The sequence below is a fragment of the Schistocerca nitens genome, chromosome 9, assembly GCF_023898315.1.
Source record: "Schistocerca nitens isolate TAMUIC-IGC-003100 chromosome 9, iqSchNite1.1, whole genome shotgun sequence".
In the NCBI taxonomy this organism is placed as follows: Eukaryota; Metazoa; Arthropoda; class Insecta; order Orthoptera; family Acrididae; genus Schistocerca; species Schistocerca nitens.
The window spans coordinates 510,690,319-510,716,788 of record NC_064622.1 but is presented as its reverse complement, the minus strand read 5'-3'; the positions used below and the strand labels follow the sequence as shown (position 1 = coordinate 510,716,788).

The window sequence follows — 26,470 nt, the reverse complement described above, 5'->3', positions numbered from 1 at the left end:
GCGTGGTGATAGCACGGGTAGAGATACACGGAGTACAGGGCGGGTGCTAGAGTGTTTCCCAATGAGTAGGCCGGCTTCCCACATCGACCGGCGTCAAATCCCGACCAGAACGGAACTTAATGCACCCTTCCACAACGGTGGATTTCGACAGGCGTGCTGCCCTATATAAATTCTTCATTCTCTGATGGATGTCGACCGGTGCTTTTCCTTCAGTAGCGAAGAAAAAAACAGAATGTTGGTTCTGTTTGGACGCAGTTGGTACTTGCATCGCCATAGTTAATGTTTCCGCATTTACCGCACGCTAACCGTAAAGACACAAAACACTCGCTAATCCCGTGCCTACATGTCAACGCTTATATAACTGCATCGGAGTCGCGCCGAGTTTTATATACACTCTAGCAACGCCCTCAAACGCTAACTTTTGGTCGCCCCTTACACTCCTTCATTCCTCAGTCCATTTAACTTTAAACATTCCTCTCTAAAACTGCTGTTCAAAATTATCCAAGTATTTTTCCTCTCTGTTTTTGGCTGTCTAACTGTGTCACTCAAGACAAAACACTTTATAAAACTCTTTCTTAGTGCTATCAGAATTCTTCGTGCTGTCAATAAACATTTCACCTTTTCAACTACTTTTTCTTCGCATAGCTTATATTTTCTAACACCAAACGTCCAAACTACCAAATACCTTACTTGCTGCGAGGCCTTTCCTTCTAATAACATTTGGACCCAACCTTCACGTTCGTTGATACTCATCATTTTGAGCTTTACGACATACATCCTAATTCTGTACAATTTTATGACCCCGTGCAACATAACTCGTTATTACTCCTCCAATTCTGCCAGCACTGCTGAATCATTTATGGTGGTCCTAAGACAGTAGACGCTTCTATACCACTTTCACCAACGGTTATTGCTTTTAGCAACTAGGCCAAAGATCGAAGAGGTGATAGAAAGCCCGCCTTCAGCCCAGATCAAAATCAGCGGGAGAACTTCGCTTCTACTGATCCCGGCAGAGAACACTGCCAAGGCCTCAGGCTGTTCACGCACAAGACACCAGTCACCACATTACCAAGCCGGTGTTAAACCGTCAAACTGCTTGCAGCTGGCATTCGGCAAAGCCCATATCGGCGGTGCGAATGACCTAAATAGATAAGCATTTGCGAACAGCATCCTGTGGCAGCGTGGCCGCAAGGACAGCTCTGTTAGAGCACTCAGCACTGCCGCAGTTTGGCCGGTTCCAACATGAGGCTGTCGTTAGCCAGATTTGTGACGGCCACATGATGTGAAAACAGTTGCGCTGTGAAGTGAATCAGTGGGCAAATATCCGTAATACGGCAGAAACATATTCTGTCAAAAGTGTGCACCAGAGCCTATTCGTACCGAGGACGATGCCGCAGGATAGTTGGTCTGTGAAAGAACTGGATTCGCACCCGCACCCCATCCTGATTTTGTTTCCCCATGTTTTCTCAAGTCTCTGAAGCCTATTCCTTCATCAAACCAAGCTACTGCTCCTTCGTAAGGACTTCACACGTACAGATATTTCAAATTTACAAAGAAAAATAACTACTTTGTAGCAGTGTAATTGGAACAAACTACACTTGATTGGTCTTAGCCTCATTAAGTAGTCGTCTGTAAGGAAGACTTCTTAGATTGGTGACGGCGCTTAGTATCTTCATTTCGCGGGATGCGCGTCGACGCTGCTGTCGCGATTCCTAGAATACGAAGACATTTAACTATGAGACAGCCGGAGATCTGCCGTGACCCCTTTGAAAACAAGAGACAGCAGAGTCGTAAAAGTAAATTACTTCGTGGACGCGGCCTAAAATTTTTTTTGGTCACTGTGTCAGTGGTGCAGTAGCGGCGTCGTCTGTACCTGTTCTGCAGAGCAGTTCGAGATTACACATACAAGACAGAAATGCAATCTTTTAATTTCAAAAGCCATGTACTGAAAACTCGCAATCGTGCTGACAGTGCGTTACTTATTTTCCCCCTCCTCCCGAGAAGGCACTCGAATATTACACCCCATGAGGTCTGTCACACGAGTCCCCTATTGCGCCAGCTCCAAGACAGATCTATCAAATTAGTCAACATACATGCCCTTCAGGATAGTAACGTGGGCATTCTCGTTGCCCATTTCCATTTCCTGCTCGCATCTCTTCTAGAAGATGCTGCTTTCATTAATGTTTTCTGTCACGGATGTTCGAAACACCGGCTGCCAAACGGAAAATTGCTAACATTAATCTGTTCTAAAATTATTAAATGTGTTTTATGCTCACGTATTTTAATATTTCTGCAGAGCGAAAATCTTCTCCATAAAAATCAGCATGGATTTCGCAGACCGAGATCTTGCGAAACTCTTCTCGCTGTGTTCCTCCGTGAGATCCACGGCTATACAGACTAGACGCTCGGCCTGACGCCATGTTGCTTGACTTCCAGGAAGGTATTTGGCACCGCCGCGCACTGCCGTCCAGTGAGAAATACCAGTTCACCGAGTACCGGGACAGATTTGCGATGGATCCAAAAATTTTTTGCAGACAGAACTCAACACGTCGCTCCAAATGGAACAAAATTGGCAGACGTAATTCCAGGAGTACCCCAAGGGAGTGTGATAGGGCCATTACTTTTTGCAATGCATATAAATGATCTAGCAGAAAGCGTCGGAAGCTCTTAGACTGGTCGCAGATGATGCCATTATCTATAAGGAGGTAGCAGCTCTAGATTTCCAGTGTCGATTTCCAGAACGACCTGCAGGCTCAGGCAGTCCACACTGAATTTCAGAAAATATAACTCATTACACTCTCCATTTATGTGGCCAGATTGTCCGTAGTTGATTTACAGTTCCTGAGGGTGTTTTCGTTCTATCGTTGCAACTGCAAGAAAACGCGTGGCTTTTTTTCTTTTACCAGATCCGTTTCGCTTTGAGGTTGAGGTAAAGCGTAATCAGTGGTCTGTAATGAAAGATATTTACAATTTCATTTGTTTTTAAGATCGAAAAGCGGTTCGTTAACATGTTGCTTTTTACATAACACACTACGCATACAAAGGAAAAGAAATCCACTGCTGTAAAACTACACTGTTGGTGGAAAATTGCTGGAAACACTATCTGCCATGAAATATGTAGGATTAATCACCCGGAGCGGCCTGAAGTGGAACGACCACATAAAACGGAGGAAAAGCAGATACCACTGAGATCCATAAGCAGAATCTTAAGGAAATGTGACTCATACAATAAAGGAGTGGGGTAGAAAGCACTTGTTGGTCCGATTCTTGAGTGCTACTCATCACTATGGGACCCTTACCAGGTGGCGCTGATAGAAGATATAAAGAAGTGCAGACGGAGAGCAGTGCATTTTGTGACAGGGTAGTTCAGTCAGACACAAGAGCGTTACAGAGGTGCTCGGCAAAATCCAGTGGCAGGCGCTGCAAGGGAGGCGTTGTGAGTCACGGAGAGTTTTGTGCTGAAGTTCCGAAGGACTACATCCCGGGAAGAGTCGGACAGTATGCAAATTCCACCCACATACATTTCGCGAAATAACTAAAACGAGAAAATTCGAGGAATTAAAAGCTAACATAGATGCTTACCGACAATCACTCTTACCAACCCTTCCTCTTGACTATACTGTGCTGTTTGTGTCGTTCCTCCATTGATTTTTGCCATCACTGTTTGGTGCCTGCGCCGCATTCCCCTCCCCCCCCCCCTCTCTCCCCCCGCCGAATCAACCAGAGAACTAATCATTCTTCTCACGCACCATTCGCCAATGGTACAGGGAAGGAGGGCATCTGATAGTGACACAGTAGTATTCTCCGTCACACACGGGTGGCTTGCGCAGTGATAATCATGATGATGATGATGATCATGATCATGATGATGATGATCATGATCATGATGATGATGATCATGATGATCATGATTATGATGATCATGATCATGATGATGATGATCATGATGATAATGATGATCATGATGATGATGATGATGATCCCTCTTTAAGCTCTCCACCTAGGGTCCATCCACAACTCATTTAGGGTGATTTAAGAAAGACTGATCAGTTCCAGGCTGAGAAAAAAAACTCCTCCTGCCTATAGTCAGATAGTGATCCATACAACACCGAAAAGTGCTAGCATACATCGGCGGCTAGGGAACGATATGTTACTTGTTATGGAATGAAGGGCAACGGCTTTGCCGCAGTGGATACACCGGTTCCCGTGAGATCACCGAAGTTAAGCGCTGTCGGGCGTGGTCGGCACTTGGATGGGTGATCTTCCAGGCCCCCATGCGCTGTTGCCATTTTTCGGGGTGCACTCAGCCTCGTGATGCCAACTAAGGAGCTACTCGACCGAATAGTAGCGGCTTCGGTCAAGAATGCCATCTTACGACCGGGAGAGCGGTGTGCTGACACTACGCCCCTCCTATCCGCATCCTCCACCGAGGATGACACGGCGGTCGGATGGTCCCGGTAGGCTACTCGTGGCCTGACGACAGACTGCTTATGGAATGAAGCCTTATGGGCCATTAGGTAACGTACAACGTGAAACGTCTCCTTAGAAAAATTAGTGAATTATTGTGCTGATAAAACCCTTACGTTATTTGATTTTCAAACAGCTGAGCAGAACTGAACGTACTCAGACATTTCGCTCTTTACCTATTCCGATCAACACTAAACTGACACACAATATTTTTAGCGCAACGCAATCTGTGTTTCAAAAATCCCTGCAAAAGAACGGTCCTGACTAACAATAACCTATACCTTTCACGAGTCACTTACCTCACAAAAATCTTCGTTACTCAAACTACTGCAATACAGCGTGCGCCAATACTGCCAGCTACATGAAAGATTCTAACTACTTAAGTCACTAACTACTGGTAGGCATAGTTCGCAAATGAAAGATTTTGATAGAGAACAATGTATTTACCTTAATAGTATTCAAAAGTCATAATATATATCAGTTCATGACATCCAGTCTTACAAATTTACTGACTCTGATGGACACACGTCCAGATCGTCCGCTCTCAACTCCGCCATCTCTCTCCCCACATCAGCCGGCCGGTGTGGCCGTGCGGTTAAAGGCGCTTCAGCCTGGAACCGCGTGACCGCTCCGGTCGCAGGTTCGAATCCTGCCTCGGGCATGGATGTGTGTGATGTCCTTAGGTTAGTTAGGTTTAATTAGTTCTAAGTTCTAGGCGACTGATGACCTCAGAAGTTAAGTCGCATAGTGCTCAGAGCCATTTGAACCATCTCTCCCCACATCCACCACTGCTGGCGGCTCACCTCCAACTGCGCAACGCTACGCGCTGTTAACAGCCAACTGCCCAACGCTACATTAGCAAATTCGAACAATGCAAACCAGCCACAGACTGCACACAGCACAGCCAGTGATTTTCATACAGAGCGCTACGTGGCGTTAACAATATAAAAACCTAAACAGCCTACTTACAAACGTTATAATGAAAACGAGAAGAACGTTATTTTATTAACTTCAAATATAGTCTCTCTTTGTACACGAGTATTTGGCATAAGAAATTATTATTTCCGCACATAATGGTGAAACGTTACAGTGACAGTATAGGACATGGTTTTCACCACTTCAAATTTAAACTTTCCCTTTCTGTTGGAGTTTCTATGATAGCTGTGAACCGAAATTTGCTGTTGCTTAGCAGCAGTTGGCCGAGATAATGCGCATTCGACAAGTAAAAGATTTGTCGATAAGTGGCTCAGAGCTGGCATCAAATTTACAGAGTACGTGCACAGAGCGTAGAATGGTTCACGCAGGCTGTCCATCTAGTCGGCTGTGAGTAATTCGCATTCCCGAAAGGCGGCGGGTGCCAGAAGCGGCGAGTCACGACACAGCTATGCGTTATGTGGGCAGTCGCTGAGAGAGAACGCATGTCCCGATCTCACAAGTAAACCCACTTCCGGCCATTTTTACCAGTATGCGTAGGTATTTGCTGGCTCTTTCGTGGAGAGCAAATTGCCGACATTAACGATACACTCCTGTAATCTATGCCACAAACGGAGAATCCCCTCTGGGAGGTAGCAAATTCATGCTAATTGTTTTCTTAACGGGAACGGAGCATACGTCATATTGTGTTGAAGTTATTGAAGTCCGTACCTAATCAAGATTTTAGTACGACGTATTTTGACGTCAGTGTATCTTAATGTAAAGGCAGCAACAGATGACTAACTTTTTCGATTACATTGTTTTCAGCTGCAGCATTTCATCCGTTACTGCTCTGCAAAAGAATTTTTTAATATTCAGCGCGGTTTTTTCTTTCGATAGTAATAACGTGCTAGTGAGCCTGCATTTATTTAGATATAAGATAAAACTGTAGTGTACTGTTAAATATGTTCCATTGGACTCTGGCCTGTATGGTTTTCCAGGACAGTGTGTAAGCTGTTGTAGCGCAAACAGAACACATTCTAAATAAATCGCTGTCGCACACAAACAATTCATAATATTCTTCATGTGAGTCTGAGTTTCATACGTATGCTCATAACACCCTATATTTTTGTTTGCAATGCAAAGGTATCGTTCATTTCCTATTGAGGAAAGATGTAAACTAAGCAAACAAAATATGTGGGAGGTGGAATATACAGTATTAGTAGCAGACAAATTCGTTTACTGTAGAAATAAACGTTCTATTTCAGGAATGTAGAATAAGCTGCTTCCGGAAGGGCCTTTTTTTCCAAGTGGCAGCGGAAATTTTAACGACATACCATAATGCTGTCGGCTTGCAATGAGGTTGTATTAATTGAATCCATGGAAGAGCCTAGCGTTTGAACACGGGATCACTTAATCGGCGCCAGGTGAGATGCACTGGCATTGGACAAAAATATGAAAACAGCGTCAGAAATCTTTGGTTTTGATCATAGATGCAGATGCTACCCAAGCCTCCAAGCCTGCATTTTGCACTGGGCTACCTGACCACCAACGGCAGCTGTGTAATCTCCTCAATACGTTGGAAGTGTTCTGTGTAGTTGTGAACGCATTGTGTCTGAGATAAGTGAATTCGAGCGTGGACAAATTTTCGGTGCTCTTATGCCGCGTGTTTCCACAACCGAGATAGACCAAGTGTTTGGTGTCGAGAAGCTCTTCACCGGATTTATACGGCATACCATACAGGGAAAGCTGAAAAACATTATGCACTAAGTCACAACGTTGATGAAAGTGTGTGCTGAGTGAGTGTAACAAACGGTCATTGAAGAGATGTCGCAAAATAAAAGGATGACAGGTGCAAAACTTGTTGCGGAACTGAATGTTGCACTCGCCAACCCTGTCAGCAGCAAAACAACACGACGAGAGCTCCACAAGCAGGGAAATGCGAGGTGAGCTGGAATTCCAGTCTCACTCCAGAGCAATGCAGATTGGACGTAAAGAGAAAATGGGGTGCCGAAACCACAAAGCCTGGGCAGTGAAGCAATGGAATAATACCATTTGGTCGGATGAGCCCTGTTTCACACTGCTCTTACCTTCTAGCCGAGATAACGTCCCAAGAGTGGAACATGGCGGGGGTTCTGTGATGATTTGGGCAGGTATATTGTGGTATTCAATAGGCCCATTGGTACTCTCCAAGATCGACTTACTGTCGAGGATTATGTGATTATTTTGCTGATAAACCCCATCGCATGGTACAATGTTTTTTCCCAAACGATGATGCAAAGACGACAGAGCCCCTGAGCGCACAACTTGCCACTATTGTGCAGGCAGAATGCCATAAGATTTCCTTGAAAACGATACAGGGATCTGTTTATCCATTCTGAGACGAATGGAAGCTATTTTAAATTCCAGTGGTTTTCCAGTAACGTATAAAAGCTTGTAAGTGGGAAGAGGCAATGTGCTGCTGGAGCTTTTCCGGAAGGTACTCTCCCATAAACCTCGTCTCGATGTACAGCGCCTCTTTTGTAGCGTCTGCAATTGGACTTTTGTAGAGCATCTCTGTAACGCTCTCGTGCCAACTTAACTATCCGGTAAGCGAATGCGTCTCTTCTTGTTGGATCTTTTCTCCTTTGGATTAACGGAATCTGTTAAGAATTCCAGACTGGCGAGCAATATTCAAGATTGATGGCGAGTCATTTATAAGGCACTTGTTCCCCTGGATGAATTAAATTCTACCCGCTACGGTCGCAGGTTCGAATCCTGCTTCAGGCATGGATGTGTGTGACGTCCTTAGGTTAGTTAGGTTTAAGTAGTTCTAACAAGGGAACCTCCCCATCGCACCCCCGTCAGATTTAGTTATAAGTTGGCACAGTGAATAGGCCTTGAAAAACTGAACACACATCAATCGAGAGAACAGGAAGAAGTTGTGTGGAACTATGAAAAAAATAAGCAAAATATACAAACTGAGTAGTCCATGGGGAAGATAGGCAACATCAAGGAGAGCATGCGCGCAGGAGTGCCGTGGTCCCGTGGTTAGCGTGAGCAGCTGCGGAACGAGAGGTCCTTGGTTCAAGTCAAGCCGGCACGGTAGCTCAGCGTGTTCGGTCAGAGGGTTAGCAGCCCTCTGTAATAAAAAAAAACTGAGCTAATCGATCAACAACGAACCTAAACGGCTGTCTTACGACGACCACCCCGAGCAGATGCAACGAACAAAAGCGAACAAAATGAGATTAAAAAAAAAAAAAAGTCTCCCCTCGAGTAAAAATTTTAATATTTTATTTTCAGTTTATGTGACAAACTCTTATGTTTTCATCACTTCTTTGGGAGTGATTATCTCATCAACAAGAAAACCTAAATCGGGCAAGGTAGAAGAATCTTTTTACCCATTCGCCAAGTGTACAAGTTAGGTCGATCAACAACATATTCCTGTCATGTGACGCACATGCCGTCACCAGTGTCGTATAGAATATATCAGACGTGTTTTCCTGTGGAGGAATAGGTTGACCTATGACCTTGCGATCAAATGTTTTCGGTTTCCATTGGAGAGGCACGTCCTTTCGTCTACTAATCGCACGGTTTTGCGGTGCGGTCGCAAAACACTTACAGTGAACAGAGACGTCAATGAACGAACGGACAGATCATAACTTTGCGAATATAAAGAAAGTAAACTTTTCACTCGAGGGAAGACTTGAACCAAGGACCTCTCGTTCCGCAGCTGCTCACGCTAACCACGGGACCACGGCGCTCCTGCTAACTATCGTGGATGTTGCCTGTCTTGCACATGGACTACTCAGTTTGTATATTTTGCTTATTTTTTCATAGTTTCACACAACTTCTTCCTGTTTTCTCGATTGATTTGTGTTCAGTTTTTCAAGGCCTATCCACTGTGCCAACTTATAACTAAATCTGAGGGGGGTGCGATGGGGAGGTTCGTTTGTAAGTTCTAGAGGACTGATGACCTCGTCCCATAGTGGTCAGAGCCATTTGAACCAACCTCGGCAACGTGTGCACCCGTAAACGCCCCACCGTGTATTCCTAATGTATCCTCATGTAATTAACATAATCTTGGAGCCAAAAAAAATAAATAAATAGATAAATAAATTCGTGGCCTTCGATTTACTTATTACGAAGAGGTGCACGGCTGGGTGCAATCATGGTTTCATATGCAACCGGAAACATTTTTTCGTAAGGACATTGACCGTCCTGTGTCAATGGGATAGTGTATTAATGTCACGGCGATTGTTTTCGAAATAATAAACAGTTGACTTACTTTCCCCATTCGTCTCGTTTTCATTTGACTGCCTTCTATAGTTTCTCTGTAAAGTTTCCTGGGCTGTGAGAATGTGGTAGTAATTGCCGAGTCTGCGATAACTCTCGCTCCGTGTGTGTCTGTGTGTGTGTGTGTGTGTGTGTGTGTGTGTGTGTGTGTGTGTGTCAAGGAGCAGAAACTCATTGGGTAAGCTTGCATTATGCAAGCGCGCTTCAGAGAAGTGTGGCGTGTAAACAGCGAGGCTGCCGCGTAGTCGGTTATCTGGTGCGGAGGCGTGTGCGGTAAACACGCGTATCGAGTGACGCGTCGTAATGAGTCGCCTCTTCGCGTGACGAGATGTGGTGTGTTGTGCTGTGGTGTGGTGTGGTGTGGTGTGGCACCGCGACCCCACGTAAGGAGCGGCGGGGCCACGTAAGCGGAGGCGTCCGCTTCTCAGCGCCTGTGCGCGTTTCTTCCGCACTTGTTTGTTTCTCATCAGGTTGCATTTCAGTGTTGCCGGCAACACACAGCTGCGCGCGAGAAGAGCAAATGAGACACTTGTTTACACGCATACCACACACACATTGCCGACAATTCGCCACTGTTGCGTCTCCTTTGTAGGCTTAAACGCTGGTCCGGCTCACTGATTATTCTGTATACACGCTTCGTTATTTCGGCTGATGGTCCACGCGCCATCTGGCGCTGTCCCCTCTGATAACGCCTCACACCGAACTCTGGCAACTTCTACGTGCTCAGCTCACCGACCCCGCAGCTCGTGTGCTCCCTGCCGCCGTTGGATAAGCAGCTGCAGCAGCAAGTCGTATACTCCTAGCTCACTCATTTCTTACATAGTTTAATTCTTAATTTCTTTGCGTGTTTTTGGTACTTGCATTGTTGGATCATAAATTTCGGGCGTATTATAGTATTTGAGAGTTGTAGCATCGCGTTTTAGTACCTGAATAGTGTAAATTCGCGTAGTCGTTTGTCTTTTGTTTTTGTTTTGAACGGCCAGTGTCGGTTGGTCACAGTCAGTGTGCTCCCTGCCGCCGTTGGATAAGCAGCTGCAGCAGCAAGTCGTATACTCCTAGCTCACTCATTTCTTACATAGTTTAATTCTTAATTTCTTTGCGTGTTTTTGGTACTTGCATTGTTGGATACATAAATTTCGGGCGTATTATAGTATTTGAGAGTTGTAGCATCGCGTTTTAGTACCTGAATAGTGTAAATTCGCGTAGTCGTTTGTCTTTTGTTTTTGTTTTGAACGGCCAGTGTCGGTTGGTCACAGTCAGTGTGCTCCCTGCCGCCGTTGGATAAGCAGCTGCAGCAGCAAGTCGTATACTCCTAGCTCACTCATTTCTTACATAGTTTAATTCTTAATTTCTTTGCGTGTTTTTGGTACTTGCATTGTTTGATACATAAATTTCGGGCGTATTATACTATTTGAGAGTTGTAGCATCGCGTTTTAGTACCTGAATAGTGTAAAATCGCGTAGTCTCCTTCCGCTGCCGAGCAGTGTGTCAGCAGTGCGTTAGTAGCAGCATTACTGCATTTACTAGGCAATCTTGTATTTTAATAACCGTTTAAATTTTGTCGATTTGTTTGCGCTCTCTGTAGATTAGTTCAGACGTTTTTAGCATGGATAGGGACTGCAACTGCTGTGTTCGGATGCAGGCTGGGTTGGCATCCCTTCGCTCCCAGCTTCAGGCAGTGTTGGCTTCGGTCACACAGCTTGAGGCTGTTGCCAATGGGCATCACTGTGGGGGTCCGGATGGGGGTTTGTCGGGGACGGCCAGCTCGTCCCACGCATCCCCCGATCGGACTAAGACTGTTGCCCGGGATACTGCCCGCATTGAGGCTGATCCCTCACCTGTGGTAGAGTGGGAGCTAGTCTCAAGGTGTGGCAGGGGGCGAAAGACATTCCGGAGGGCTGAACGGAAGGCCTCTCCAGTTTGTCTGACGAACCGGTTTCAGGTTCTGTCTCAGGCTGATACTGATCTTCGGCCTGACATGGCTGCTTGTCCTGTTCCAGAGGTTGCCCCTCAGTCTGCAAGATCCGGGCGGTCGCAGAGGGTGGGCTTACTGGTAGTTGCGAACTCCAACGTCAGGCGCGTAATGGGGCCCCTTAGGTAAATGGCAGCAAGAGAGGGGAAGAAAACCAATGTGCACGTGTGCATACCGGGGGGAGTCATTCCAGATGTGGAAAGGGTCCTTCCGGATGCCATGAAGGGTACAGGGTGCACCCATCTGCAGGTGGTCGCTCATGTCGGCACCAATGATGTGTGTCGCTATGGATCGGAGGAAATCCTCTCTGGCTTCCGACGGCTATCTGATTTGGTGAAGACTGCCAGTCTCGCTAGCGGGATGAAAGCAGAGCTCACCATCTGCAGCATCGTCGACAGGACTGACTGCGGACCTTTGGTACAGAGCCGAGTGGAGGGTCTGAATCAGAGGCTGAGACGGTTCTGCGACCATGTGGGCTGCAGATTCCTCGACTTGCGCCATAGGGTGGTGGGGTTTCGGGTTCCGCTGGATAGGTCAGGAGTCCACTACACGCAGCAAGCGGCTACACGGGTAGCAGGGGTTGTGTGGCGTGGACTGGGCGGTTTTTTAGGTTAGATGGCCTCGGGCAAGTACAGAAAGGGCAACAGCCTCAAAGGGTGCGGAGCAAAGTCAGGACATGCGGGGACCAAGCAGCAATCGGTATTGTAATTGTAAACTGTCGAAGCTGCGTTGGTAAAGTACCGGAACTTCAAGCGCTGATAGAAAGCACCGAAGCTGAAATCGTTATAGGTACAGAGAGCTGGCTTAAGCCAGAGATAAATTCTGCCGAAATTTTTACAGAGGTACAGACGGTGTTTAGGAAGGATAGATTGCATGCAACCGGTGGTGGAGTGTTTGTCGCTGTTAGTAGTAGTTTATCCTGTAGTGAAGTGGAAGTGGATAGTTCCTGTGAATTATTATGGGTGGAGGTTACACTCAACAACCGAGCTGGGTTAATAATTGGCTCCTTTTACCGACCTCCCGACTCAGCAGCATTAGTGGCAGAACAACTGAGAGAAAATTTGGAATACATTTCGCATAAATTTTCTCAGCATGTTATAGTCTTAGGTGATTTCAATTTACCAGATATAGACTGGGACACTCAGATGTTTAGGACGGGTGGTAGGGACAGAGCATCGAGTGACATTATACTGAGTGCACTATCCGAAAATTACCTCGAGCAATTAAACAGAGAACCGACTCGTGGAGATAACATCTTGGACCTACTGATAACAAACAGACCCGAACTTTTCGAGTCTGTAAGTGCAGAACAGGGAATCAGTGATCATAAGGCCGTTGTAGCATCCCTGAATATGGAAGTTAATAGGAATATAAAAAAAAGGGAGGAAGGTTTATCTGTTTAGCAAGAGTAATAGAAGGCAGATTTCAGACCACCTAACAGATCAAAACGAAAATTTCTGTTCCGACACTGACAATGTTGACTGTTTATGGAAAAAGTTCAAGGCAATCGTAAAATGCGTTTTAGACAGGTACGTGCCGAGTAAAACTGTGAGGGACGGGAAAAACCCACCGTGGTACAACAACAAAGTTAGGAAACTACTGCGAAAGCAAAGAGAGCTTCACTCCAAGTTTAAACGCAGCCAAAACCTCTCAGACAAACAGAAGCTAAGCGATGTCAAAGTTAGCGTAAGGAGGGCTATGCGAGAAGCGTTCAGTGAATTCGAAAGTAAAATTCTATGTACAGACTTGACAGAAAATCCTAGGAAGTTCTGGTCTTACGTTAAATCAGTAAGTGGCTCGAAACAGCATATCCAGACACTCCGGGATGATGATGGCATTGAAACAGAGGATGACACGCGTAAAGCTGAAATACTAAACACCTTTTTCCAAAGCTGTTTCACAGAGGAAGACCGCACTGCAGTTCCTTCTCTAAATCCTCGCACAAACGAAAAAATGGCTGACATCGAAATAAGTGTCCAAGGAATAGAAAAGCAACTGGAATCACTCAACAGAGGAAAGTCCACTGGACCTGACGGGATACCAATTCGATTCTACACAGAGTACGCGAAAGAACTTGCCCCCCTTCTAACAGCCGTGTACCGCAAGTCTCTAGAGGAACGGAGGGTTCCAAATGATTGGAAAAGAGCACAGGTAGTCCCAGTCTTCAAGAAGGGTCGTCGAGCAGATGCGCAAAACTATAGACCTATATCTCTGACGTCGATCTGTTGTAGAATTTTAGAACATGTTTTTTGCTCGAGTATCATGTCGTTTTTGGAAACCCAGAATCTACTATGTAGGAATCAACATGGATTCCGGAAACAGCGATCGTGTGAGACCCAACTCGCGTTATTTGTTCATGAGACCCAGAAAATATTAGATACAGGCTCCCAGGTAGATGCTATTTTTCTTGACTTCCGGAAGGCGTTCGATACAGTTCCGCACTGTCGCCTGATAAACAAAGTAAGAGCCTACGGGATATCAGACCAGCTGTGTGGCTGGATTGAAGATTTTTTAGCAAACAGAACACAACATGTTGTTATCAATGGAGAGACGTCTACAGACGTTAAGGTAACCTCTGGCGTGCCACAGGGGAGTGTTATGGGACCATTGCTTTTCACAATATATATAAATGACCTAGTAGATAGTGTCGGAAGTTCCATGCGGCTTTTCGCGGATGATGCTGTAGTATACAGAGAAGTTGCAGCATTAGAAAATTGTAGCGAAATGCAGGAAGATCTGCAGCGGATAGGCACTTGGTGCAGGGAGTGGCAACTGTCCCTTAACATAGACAAATGTAATGTATTGCGAATACATAGAAAGAAGGATCCTTTATTGTATGATTATATGATAGCGGAACAAACACTGGTAGCAGTTACTTCTGTAAAATATTTGGGAGTATGCGTGCGGAACGATTTGAAGTGGAATGATCATATAAAATTAATTGTTGGTAAGGCGGGTACCAGGTTGAGATTCATTGGGAGAGTGCTTTGAAAATGTAGTCCAGCAACAAAGGAGGTGGCTTACAAAACACTCGTTCGACCTATACTTGAGTATTGCTCATCAGTGTGGGATCCGTACCAGATCGGGTTGACGGAGGAGATAGAGAAGATCCAAATAAGAGCGGCGCGTTTCGTCACAGGGTTATTTGGTAACCGTGATAGCGTTACGGAGATGTTTAATACACTCAAGTGGCAGACTCTGCAAGAGAGGCGCTCTGCATCGCGGTGTAGCTTGCTCGCCAGGTTTCGAGAGGGTGCGTTTCTGGATGAGGTATCGAGTATATTGCTTCCCCCTACTTATACCTCCCGAGGAGATCACGAATGTAAAATTAGAGAGATTAGAGCGCGCACGGAGGCTTTCAGACAGTCGTTCTTCCCGCGAACCATACGCGACTGGAACAGGAAAGGGAGGTAACGACAGTGGCACGTAAAGTGCCCTCCGCCACACACCGTTGGGTGGCTTGCGGAGTATGAATGTAGATGTAGATGTAGATGTTTAGCAGAGATATCCCACGCATAGTTTTAGAAACTATTTCTGTTTCCTTTCTTGTAAATAGGTATTATTGCTGCTAATTTTTCGTCCTCTGGAATTTTCTTATTTGTTCGGCATCTGTTAATGTAGTTGATAAATCTGGTTTTCAGTGTGAGATATGCATATTCAATCAGCTCCGTGTTATTTCCATCGTGGCCCAGTGTTTTTCTATGTTTAATTTTACACGGTGCATCTTGTAATTCCCTCATTATCATCATAAATACCTTAATTGGTACTAAAGGAACGACAGTGTTTAAACGAGAGAAATTACATAACGAGCTTCAGTTCAAAGTTCTTTTAAGAAGAAGATACTTTTAAGTAGCTTTGTACGAAACACACTTCAAAAAGTGAAACCCGTTATTTTGACCGTTCTGGAATTATAAAATTTTGTTCTGGATGAATACTGATATAATCTTAGTTACCTTGTCAGTCTTCGGTACGGAATCACAGCTGACATTATTTAGCCGACAATAAGGTTGTTTCAATCTTCAAGTTACTCGCAATAATATGAAGGAAGAAAGAAAAATGCATTTTCCTCATCAATATAATTTGGTATGAGGTAAACATCGAAGTGAGCGATTGGTGGATCTTCTGACGTGACCTTTATTGCATCACAAAACACATCTGAGTCTTTCAAGTAAGTTAGAGAGAGAAGCAGTAATGAAGCCACTTCAGTTTTTCACACGTAGTTTAAAGTTTTATTGCATTTCTTACCGATTTTGTATCTCTTGTACTAAAGATTGATGACTGTGACTTCCTACGCACATAGATACACTAGGATCACTTGCTAGTCTAAAAACTTTGACATTAAATTTCTTCTTATTCGAACTCTCTAGCCCTTTTGCAAAAACACTCAGGACAGAATCTAAATATTTTTCACGCACTGTAGTCTGGGGCAGTGTTGCCACCTAAAGGCCGGAAAAGTCAACTGAAATCAGACATAAAATCTCATAAAAATCATTCCAATCCTTAACTACCGCGGTGGCACTGGTACTGCAACCGTAATAGATCTGTAGAACGGGAAAAGTCGTGATTGCATACGGTAAGTTCATTTAATCTTCACATGTTACGCGGTTCGACTGTTCTATGCATTAGACAATCTGGGGAAATTACAAACTTATGTAAGTATTAATTGCTACTAAAGGCAATAACAAATGAATAAATAAAAAAAAACACATACACCGATTGGACTAGGAAGCACTGAGCTACATTTGCGTTTCAGAGCGTGGTGAAGGGTATAAATTTCAACTAATAAAATATTGCATCATAACTGGGCTTACAGACAAAAATTCTTGTTAATCGTGACCGAGGCGTCGATCGTAACCCAGAGTACCAAAAGGCTGGGAGGTAACAGCTAGATAGCCACTGCCAGTGCTTCATTACGTCACCTAGAAACAATACGAAAAAGGTAATGACAGTAGGAAGAAGAAAGCTGCTAAAGCGTGCAGGGGGTACCTAACTTAGGCAAATTCAGTGAGCAGAAAAAACAAGAGTGCAAAATACCAATATAATGGCTGCTCTAATACACCTTTGGCAGATGAATGGTGTAACGTATGTTCAACTAATACGACTGCGTTTTTGAACAAGAATTTACAAGTGATACAGAATCTGGCTTGTGCAACGGAATTTACTGGTTTAGAGTACACGACATGTTGTGGTGTGTCAGCGTCACTGTTTTGGCCCTAAGTTTTGCACTCAGCTCTTTGGATGATTGCCTTTTTCCATGTTGTTGTTGTTGTTGTTTTTGTTGTGGTCTTCAGTCCTGAGACTGGTTTGATGCAGCTCTCCATGCTACTCTATCCTGTGCAAGCTTCATCATCTCCCAGTACTTACTGCAACCTACGTCCTTCTGAATCTCCTTAGTGTATTCATCTCTTGGTCTCCCTCTATGATTTTTACCCTCCACACTGCCCTCCAATGCTAAATTTGTGATCCCTGTGATTCCATGTGGTTTACAGCAATTTGCAACAGCATGCAGCATCAGAGGCTAAAGCTTACCGTTACACAGAATGAATTCAAGAAAAACGAGTTTTTTTGGGTCCTGTTAACTACTAAATAACTTGTGATTAGGGATGTCATAAATTCAGTCTATTCAAAACTTCAGAATCATCATGAAAATGACGTAGGTGTCACTATTGGCAGAGTGCCAGATTAACAAATTATTTCAAAGTTACGTTAACATTTAATAATCACAGCATTTATATAGTAATTAGATGTGGAGAATAATTGTTATTATGTGGAGGATAAGGAGGCTTCTTTAACTGACAAGCATTACATGGGATTATTGAAAACTCGGACTGTCACGAGCGTAACACTTCAATTGCTTTTGTGCTATGCTTGCGAATTTTACCTTGATTTCCATCTTCAAGCGTAGTTAAGTCATCTAAATTTCTCCTGGCTATGTAAATGAAATAAGCCATTGACTGTGGAAAGATCTGCCATCACCGACCTGAGGGCAGCATGACACGACTTCTGTCTCAGAGCTCTCGACCGACTCTACTACTTCCACCCTCGCAGACAGACCTCGTCTCACAACAGTGCTTAGAATCGCGAACCCATGTTTCGCCCTCAGATTGTTACTATCAATACCTCAGTGCTTACACAATGCAAAGAATAGCGTTGACTATATTATTTTCAATGTAATGGAGAGTTCTGACACACTCCTTACAATGGGCGCGAATAAGAATAAAGAAACAGCTAAAAATGTTAGTAAAAATATGAAGCAGCGATGTCATAAGCAACGTTAAACCGAAAAACTGGCTGTAACGGTGATAACTTACGCTTGTAGAAACCGCCCTATGAACACAAATATGGTCTGTTTACAACACTGTGAGCACGCGCTGTCGTGCCGGAAATAAGACTGCCAACCAGGTGTCAAGGCCGCGTGGAGCCTTAGTGAGAAAAGGCGCACTTGACTGATTGCTACAGTTTAAAAAAAAATTCAATAAGTAATATAGGCGGCAATCATCATTTAAAGATATACATCATTATATCAAAAAATGTGTGATGTCTCGAACAGATTTGCTCGTTTATTAGATTTGGAGGTTTGAAAAAGATATTTACAAACTCTTTTTTCATTGGCTTTAAGGTTTTCTAAATTTGGAGGCCAGTGGCCAGAAGATTTGAGGTGCTGGGCAAAGGGGAAAATTTTTTCACCTGACCTTTTTATGTCAGTAGATACTCGTTGAATCTGGCCTCGAAAGATCTCCCTGTTTGACCGATACATTCTGTATACCTAATTTTGTAGACACGTAACTTGTATAATAAATTCGTGATAGTTTGCTCGTTATGGGGGAGCGTGTATTGCATGGGAGAGCCCTTCCAAAAAACATGCCGCAGTAGCTTAGCCAAGTTATACGAAAACGACCAGAGAAGTGGGATAGCCATACATTTGCTTTCACACACCGCGCATATTAGCGAAGAATTAATAACGGAGACTTCAGTGTTTTCTAGTTCGTCGTATAGACGGTTTACCAACATAGCTGTAATCATTTGCACGGATTACAAAGTGCGGACTGTGTAATTCTTTATATTCAGATTCAACGTGATAGACAAACGCATCTGAATATTTTAAACGAAAATCTCCCATTAGTAAAAAAAATCATCCTGTACAAGAGATATGTGGATGATATTCTGATTATTTTCGCGAAGAGACTGAGTCACTGATTGAAGAGTTAAATCAGTTGCACCCTCAGTTAATCTTCACCCGTGAAGTAATGAACCAAGATGGAGTCATAAACTATCTTGACCTTTCCCTACGACTGAATGACGGTAAAATTACCTTAGAAATTTTCAGAAAGCCTTCTACTTGCCTTTCAACAGTGCACTCTTCCTCCAGTCATCCGAAGAACTACAAACTCAGTATTTTAGAGCTGCTATAACACGATCGTGCGAACGCCCTCTGACAGCGATATCAATAAAGAACCCCTGTACTATATAGTCTAATCGATGCATGTATTTCTTTTGTTACTTTTTATTTATTTATTGTTACCTTTAATAGCAATTTATACTTATCAGTTTGTAATTTCCCCAGGGATTGTCTGATGATGCCTAGAACAGGCGAAACGCGTATCATGTAAAGATTAAATAAACCTACCATGTGCAACCGAAACTGTTTCTTCTGTTCTAACATCAGGTATGGTCGCCATGTGATGGACACCCTTCATATGGCAGGAGCTAAGGAGCTGTGTTTGCACACCCATCATCGCTGCGTCGTGCGCTCTTATTCTCCCCGCCACTTAGTCGTGTTGCGTGATCGCTCGAGTCGCTCGGGGACTTGGTACGCTGCGGCACCAAGGCCTGCCGGTCGGTGTCGGCGCCTCTGCGTCGACACCAGCTAACAGTGTGCGCCTGACAAGGCGGTTAGAATACAGGGGGCGTCGCGTTATCTGTGCCGAGCACAGGCGTCAGTTAAAGCCAGTGGGCGTAGCAGTTCTTAGAAGTCTCTTTCTCCGCTATAGCCCTATATTAAACCTACCCTCATATCGTTCATGTGTTGAATTTACAGTCTGTTCTGAGTATGTGCTTTGAAACAGTATGTTTTCGTGAAGGTATGCTCATAATCAATTGAAACCTAATTTTTTAACGCCTTTTCTCACTCTTGAAGCCTGATGTACATCGTGACAAAACAGCTTATCCTTGTATTCCTGTTTCATGTGGGATCGAAGTGTCAGCAGTAGTAAATCTCAGTATACAAAAATATCTTTTTCATCAGTTCATTGCCGGAAATATTATGAATTTCGGCACTGAGGTAACAGTTTCTGTGAGGAATAAGTTAAAACTGTGTGAAAATTATTCGTTTAGCTTCCATACGAAGAAGCATTAATTCTAAAATAAATTTTAAGGCAATGTAACGTAAAGCCTTATTCTTTGTTTTTGGTGATTTTTTTTTCCGTAGTACTATCAACGTAGAAGCCATTTTTCTTCCATTTTGCATAATCAGGATAAGAATTTGTTACAGTTTTAGTTGAAACGCACACCTACAGCATGTATATTCAGCTATGATATGCATAAAAATTAAATTTGAAGTACTAATGCAACGTACAGAAATAGGCCCTTTACACACTAGAACATCAGTTTTGTATTGTCAGGACTACACTTAGCAGTATATTTTACTTCATATTTGTAGGTGCTCAAATAGTCAGCTATGAAATCTGTAAAAATTGCTGAAGTGTGCACTTTGATGATCATATTATTTACAAAAACAAATATCCATTAATTTGTCATCATATCGTTATTTAACATTACATAACAAAATTTTTGCAACTGCAGAAATACAATTTTTTAGCGTAGCTGCAAGCAATATTCAATCATCATACTGGTATATTAACCAATGAACTTTGTAACTAAAAGAAAGTACAAATTTCCTTCAATTCCACACTACTTTAAATTAGGAGCCAACAACCAGATTTTTATCCTATTTTAAATTCACCGCAGAATTGTAATAGCGAAATATTCCCACAAAATAAATGCAAACCTGTTAAAATTATACAGACAAGATATTACACTGGAAGCAAATAAAGCTTTACTGGAATTATACCAATAAAATAGTAAAAGTTACAAAGATAACAAAAATATAATAAGTATAATGCGACACAGTGGCCTCTACAACCTACAAATTCCACAGTGGTGCAGAGTAAACTCTTAACGTATTTACAGCTCACACAAATCGACAAACTTTGCAATTTCTTGCGGGCAAAGTATCAAAGGGATGGTGGTGAACACAGTATATGCTATTCGTGTGGTGCTGAAGTACATAACCGTAGACTAAAGATATGTCTAAGCATCTGAAAACGAAGAACTGTTCATAAGGTTGACTCCATACCCGTGCACGTCCGTCCGCTCGATAAAATTTGAAACGAGACTCATCCGACCGGGCAACACGGTTCCAGTCATCAAGAGTCCAGTGTCGGTGTTGACGGGCCTAGGCGAGGCGTAAAGCCTTGTGTCGTGCAGTCATCAAGGTTACGCGAGTGGACCTTCGGCTCCGAAAGTCCATATCGATGATGTTTCGTTCAATGGTTCTCACGCTGGCACTTGATGTCCCAGCACTGAAACCTGCAGCAAGGGAAGGGTTGCACTTCTGTCACGTTGAGCGATTCGTTGTTGGTCCCGTTCTTGAACGATCTTTTTCCGGCCGCAACGATGTCGGAGATTTGATGTTTTACTGGATTCCTAATATTCACAGTACACCCGTGAAATGGTCATACGGGAAAACTTCCACTTCATCGCTACCCCTGAGACGCTGTGTCCCATCGCTCGTGCGCCAACTATAAAACCAGGTTCAAACTCAATTAAATCTTGATAACCTGCCATTGTAACAGCAGTAATCGATCTAACTGCACCAGACACTTGTGTTATATAGGCTCAAATGGTTCAAATGGCTCTGAGCACTATGGGACTCAACTGCTGTGGTCATTAGTCCCCTAGAACTTAGAACTACTTAAACCTAACTAACCTAAGGACATCACACACACCCATGCCCGAAGCAGGATTCGAACCTGCGACCGTAGCAGTCGCACGGTTCCGGACTGCGCGCCTAGAACCGCGAGACCACCGCGGCCGGCGTTATATAGGCGTTCCCTTCCGCAGCGCCGTGTTCTGCCTATCTCTGTTTTCGATATAATCCATTATGGAGTCGAGGCAGCAGTTGTCATTATACTGGTTATCACTGTTAGCATTCAACCGCGATTCTTATACATACACTCCTGGAAATTGAAATAAGAACACCGTGAATTCATTGTCCCAGGAAGGGGAAACTTTATTGACACATTCCTGGGGTCAGATACATCACATGATCACACTGACAGAACCACAGGCACATAGACACAGGCAACAGAGCATGCACAATGTCGGCACTAGTACAGTGTATATCCACCTTTCGCAGCAATGCAGGCTGCTATTCTCCCATGGAGACGATCGTAGAGATGCTGGATGTAGTCCTGTGGAACGGCTTGCCATGCCATTTCCACCTGGCGCCTCAGTTGGACCAACGTTCGTGCTGGACGTGCAGACCGCGTGAGACGACGCTTCATCCAGTCCCAAATATGCTCAATGGGGGACAGATCCGGAGATCTTACTGGCCAGGGTAGTTGACTTACACCTTCTAGAGCACGTTGGGTGGCACGGGATACATGCGGACGTGCATTGTCCTGTTGGAACAGCAAGTTCCCTTGCCGGTCTAGGAATGGTAGAACGATGGGTTCGATGACGGTTTGGATGTACCGTGCACTATTCAGTGTCCCCTCGACGATCACCAGTGGTGTACGGCCAGTGTAGGAGATCGCTCCCCACACCATGATGCCGGGTGTTGGCCCTGTGTGCCTCGGTCGTATGCAGTCCTGATTGTGGCGCTCACCTGCACGGCGCCAAACACGCATACGACCATCACTGGCACCAAGGCAGAAGCGACTCTCATCGCTGAAGACGACACGTCTCCATTCGTCCCTCCATTAACGCCTGTCGCGACACCACTGGAGGCGGGCTGCACGATGTTGGGGCGTGAGCGGAAGACGGCCTAACGGTGTGCGGGACCGTAGCCCAGCTTCATGGAGACGGTTGCGAATGGTCCTCGCCGATACCCCAGGAGCAACAGTGTCCCTAATTTGCTGGGAAGTGGCGGTGCGGTCCCCTACGGCACTGCGTAGGATCCTACGGTCTTGGCGTGCATCCGTGCGTCGCTGCGGTCCGGTCCCAGGTCGACGGGCACGTGAACCTTCCGCCGACCACTGGCGACAACATCGATGTACTGTGGAGACCTCACGCCCCACGTGTTGAGCAATTCGGCGGTACGTCCACCCGGCCTCCCGCATGCCCACTATACGCCCTCGCTCAAAGTCCGTCAACTGCACATACGGTTCACGTCCACGCTGTCGCGGCATGCTACCAGTGTTAAAGACTGCGATGGAGCTCCGTATGCCACGGCAAACTGGCTGACACTGACGGCGGCGGTGCACAAATGCTGCGCAGCTAGCGCCATTCGACGGCCAAGACCGCGGTTCCTGGTGTGTCCGCTGTGCCGTGCGTGTGATCATTGCTTGTACAGCCCTCTCGCAGTGTCCGGAGCAAGTATGGTGGGTCTGACACACCGGTGTCAATGTGTTCTTTTTTCCATTTCCAGGAGTGTATTTTAACAACGCGTTTCAAGAGACAATGCTCTCATCATCAGGTTGTAAAGTCTATGTCATGAAATTAAACGGACTAAAAAGACAAAATACCATCACCAATAGTTGGTATTTTGTCTTTTTAGTCCGTTTAATTTCATGACATAGATTTTACAACCTGATGATGAGAGCATTGTCTCTTGAAACGCGTTGTTAAAATATGTATAAGAATCGCGGTTGAATGCTAACAGTGATAACCAATATATCTCTGTATTTGATTACGCATGTCTATTCCAGTTTCTTTGGCGCTTCAGTGTGTGTGTGTGTGTGTGTGTGTGTGTGTGTGTGTGTGTGTGAGAGAGAGAGAGAGAGAGAGAGAGAGAGAGAGAGAGAGAGACATAGACTGTCTTGTATAACACACAGTCAAAGAGAGAGACTACACGTGGTGAAAGTTCAAAAAGTAGTAAGACTTCTTCACACAGTGAAAGTAAAACTATGTTCTACCACAGTTTCAAAAGTAGAACTTCATATCTTCATCGAAATTTGTGGAAAAAAACACAATGTAAAATAAAATATTGTCACTAAAAACGTCATTTTGATATTCATATATCGGGTGGAATTTAACGCTGGCACATCGATATATTTTGGCTATTATATCGATATTTTATTAGCAGGCCTAGTTGCGGCACGGCGTGTCTATTGAGCGTGACTGCAGCCCGTGAAGACAGGGCACCTCCACCGCCACCGCCTACGCCCACCCCCGGCACCTCGTGTCCCTCGGCAGTTCGCGCGCGTTCCTTCCGCACAGGCCGCGGTCCGCAAATAGCGAGCCGGTGCTCCGTGGCTATCCGAGGCGGTACCGGCAGGGCTGCAGCAGCAGCAGCAGCAGCAGCAGCAGCAGCACCAGCAGACACAAACTGTCGCAGCGCGCGGTTAACTCTCTCGGTACCGGCACAACACTTGTCTATATCGGCAGAATCCAGGCAATTTTTGCTAAGTTCAAAAATTTATAGCAAGAAAATATCGAACATATAGATACAAGATTACCGCTATTTAAAGCCACTTTTGTCTTCTTTAATATGCAACTATGTACAAACTCCTGTCTTGTATAACATGGACAAATTATATTATTACATATGACGAGGTTTTCGTAAAATTAAGTCCGACATTCAGACAGATAGAATAAGTTCACAAATAGTTAATGATCAGGTATGAATATCGTATTTCAATACAACAGCACTTTCTACATCGATTTACAGTACATTTTCGTATGAAATATTTTAAAACAGGATTCCGTACATGACGCCACACAGCAGTGTTCGCAATCATAACGTGTCTCCTCGCGAGATGCTTTCGCACTTTGTGTTTTTTTATTTTGAAAAACAAACATAACATAAAGAACAAACCGCCTTCAGTCACAAGTTGTGTTTATTTACTGCACTATGCATTTCGAGCCCTGGAGGCTCATCTTCAGGTGCTTTTTAGTGATTTACATCAGGTGTTTTAGCACCTGAAGATGAGCCTCCAGGGCTCGAAATGCATAGTGCAGTAAATAAACACAACTTGTGACTGAAGGCGGTTTGTTCTTCATTTTACGAAAGTAAAATAGTCGCGGACGAAACACTGAAAAACAATGGATAAAATTAAGAAACATAACATACACGGAAGGCATATTTGTTTTGCTTGTGGGTGGTAAATGTTGCAGGAAATGTCTGTGTCAGTAAGCCTACAGGTTCGTTTTGGTTATCTGGAGCTGTTGGCAATATTGGTAATGCAATCAGTTATTGTCATTTTTCTTGGTCTGGAGTGAATGTATAACCAAAATGCATTCCATACTCGCAACTAATGAAAAAAGTGTCATCTACCATTTTCAACTTCCGTACCCGGACACACTGTAATGCAGTTGCCTTTAAGGACACCTGTTTCGTCCGAATCATCTTCACTGTCTAGAACATCGACCGTGTCTCCAAAATTCAGCGAGGGAGTTGAAGGTACTACGTGGCTGAGATTGCGCGCCCTAGCGGCTGGCAGTAACAGCTCACCGTCGGTGGCTGTGTTATTTCGTAGACTGCTCACCGCCGCCGACACGCCATTCAGTGTGGCGCCTCTGTGGAACGAACAAGCACGCGAGTTAGCAACCTAGATGCTGATACCTGTCTAAGTTTCTCGACGGACGAGGAGAAGAGCAAGGGGAAATTACGGTAATGCTTAGATCATCTTGCCCTTACACCATTTTCCAAATACGGAAAAGTGAAGGAATTTATGGCAACTCAGTAACCTGTCACCTGCGTTGTGATAAAGAGGTCAGATTTTTTTTAGGCTTAATCCATCTGTTCGATATTGTGTTAAGCCTGGTGAAAGAAGATACATCCGGAATAGCTAACAGTGCAGTGCAAACTCCAATAGAAGCTGACGAAAGAAAAAAAAAATGGCAGTGACTTTGCAGTAAGTTGTCGTATAAAAACATACGTATTCAACAACATCTATTTAAAATGGTGCCTTTTGCATTTCTATGAAATAAGGTAAAATTCTATGAAGACAGCAGGTCTATAGGAAATAAGTCACTGCTTGTACAGTTTGTCTATTTCTACATTATCTTCACATTGTGTTCACATCTGACGGTTATGAAGTTCGTTCGAGCGGAGATGGAAGGGAAGAACTGGAGGGACTGATGGAGCAGAAACTATTCCCAAAAACATTCAGATCTCGTAACACAGCTTAAAATGTCAATTTTCGCTTCACTAACGAGGTGACGTGGCATGTTCCTCACGAATAGCCGCACATCATCTTTGGGCTCCTGCTCATCAGCCAAGCGCTGCAGCAGATCCAACCGTTGTTGGCCCATTTTACTGACTGAGTCTCAATGGGATTTCCTCGATGTGTGGACTAAGAAGGAAGAGTTGGCAGTAGGAGTGTCACTAGAGGACAAGGAAGCAGTGGTTTGTGGAGTGTAACGCCCTGTTTCGTCAGCATTTTGGCCGCCTTCATCAGATGGCAGGTGTTCAACGTTTGCTGGGTCCTCTAGAGGAACACTACAAAAATACGACCGCACCCTCTCTACGTCCCTCAAAAAAACTTCTGTTGAACAACACCCACTTATCGTTCGTGTTAAAACTTTCTAGCTACAGGCGAAAGTTTCGGGTCCCTCGGGCGAGATTTTCGGATACCAGCAAAGTATGTGAGCGTCATAGTTCGTAAAATATTAGTTATG

General features: G+C 44.4%; 1 protein-coding gene and 1 pseudogene across 1 annotated transcript in view; both read left to right on the top strand.

The window, feature by feature from the left end:
• Window positions 1–26,470, top strand: part of LOC126203839 (choline/ethanolamine kinase) — a 200,067-nt gene that overhangs the window by 37,074 nt on the left and 136,523 nt on the right. The gene's annotated exons all lie outside the window — the stretch shown is intronic.
• Window positions 4,171–4,288, top strand: LOC126204598 (5S ribosomal RNA; annotated as a pseudogene).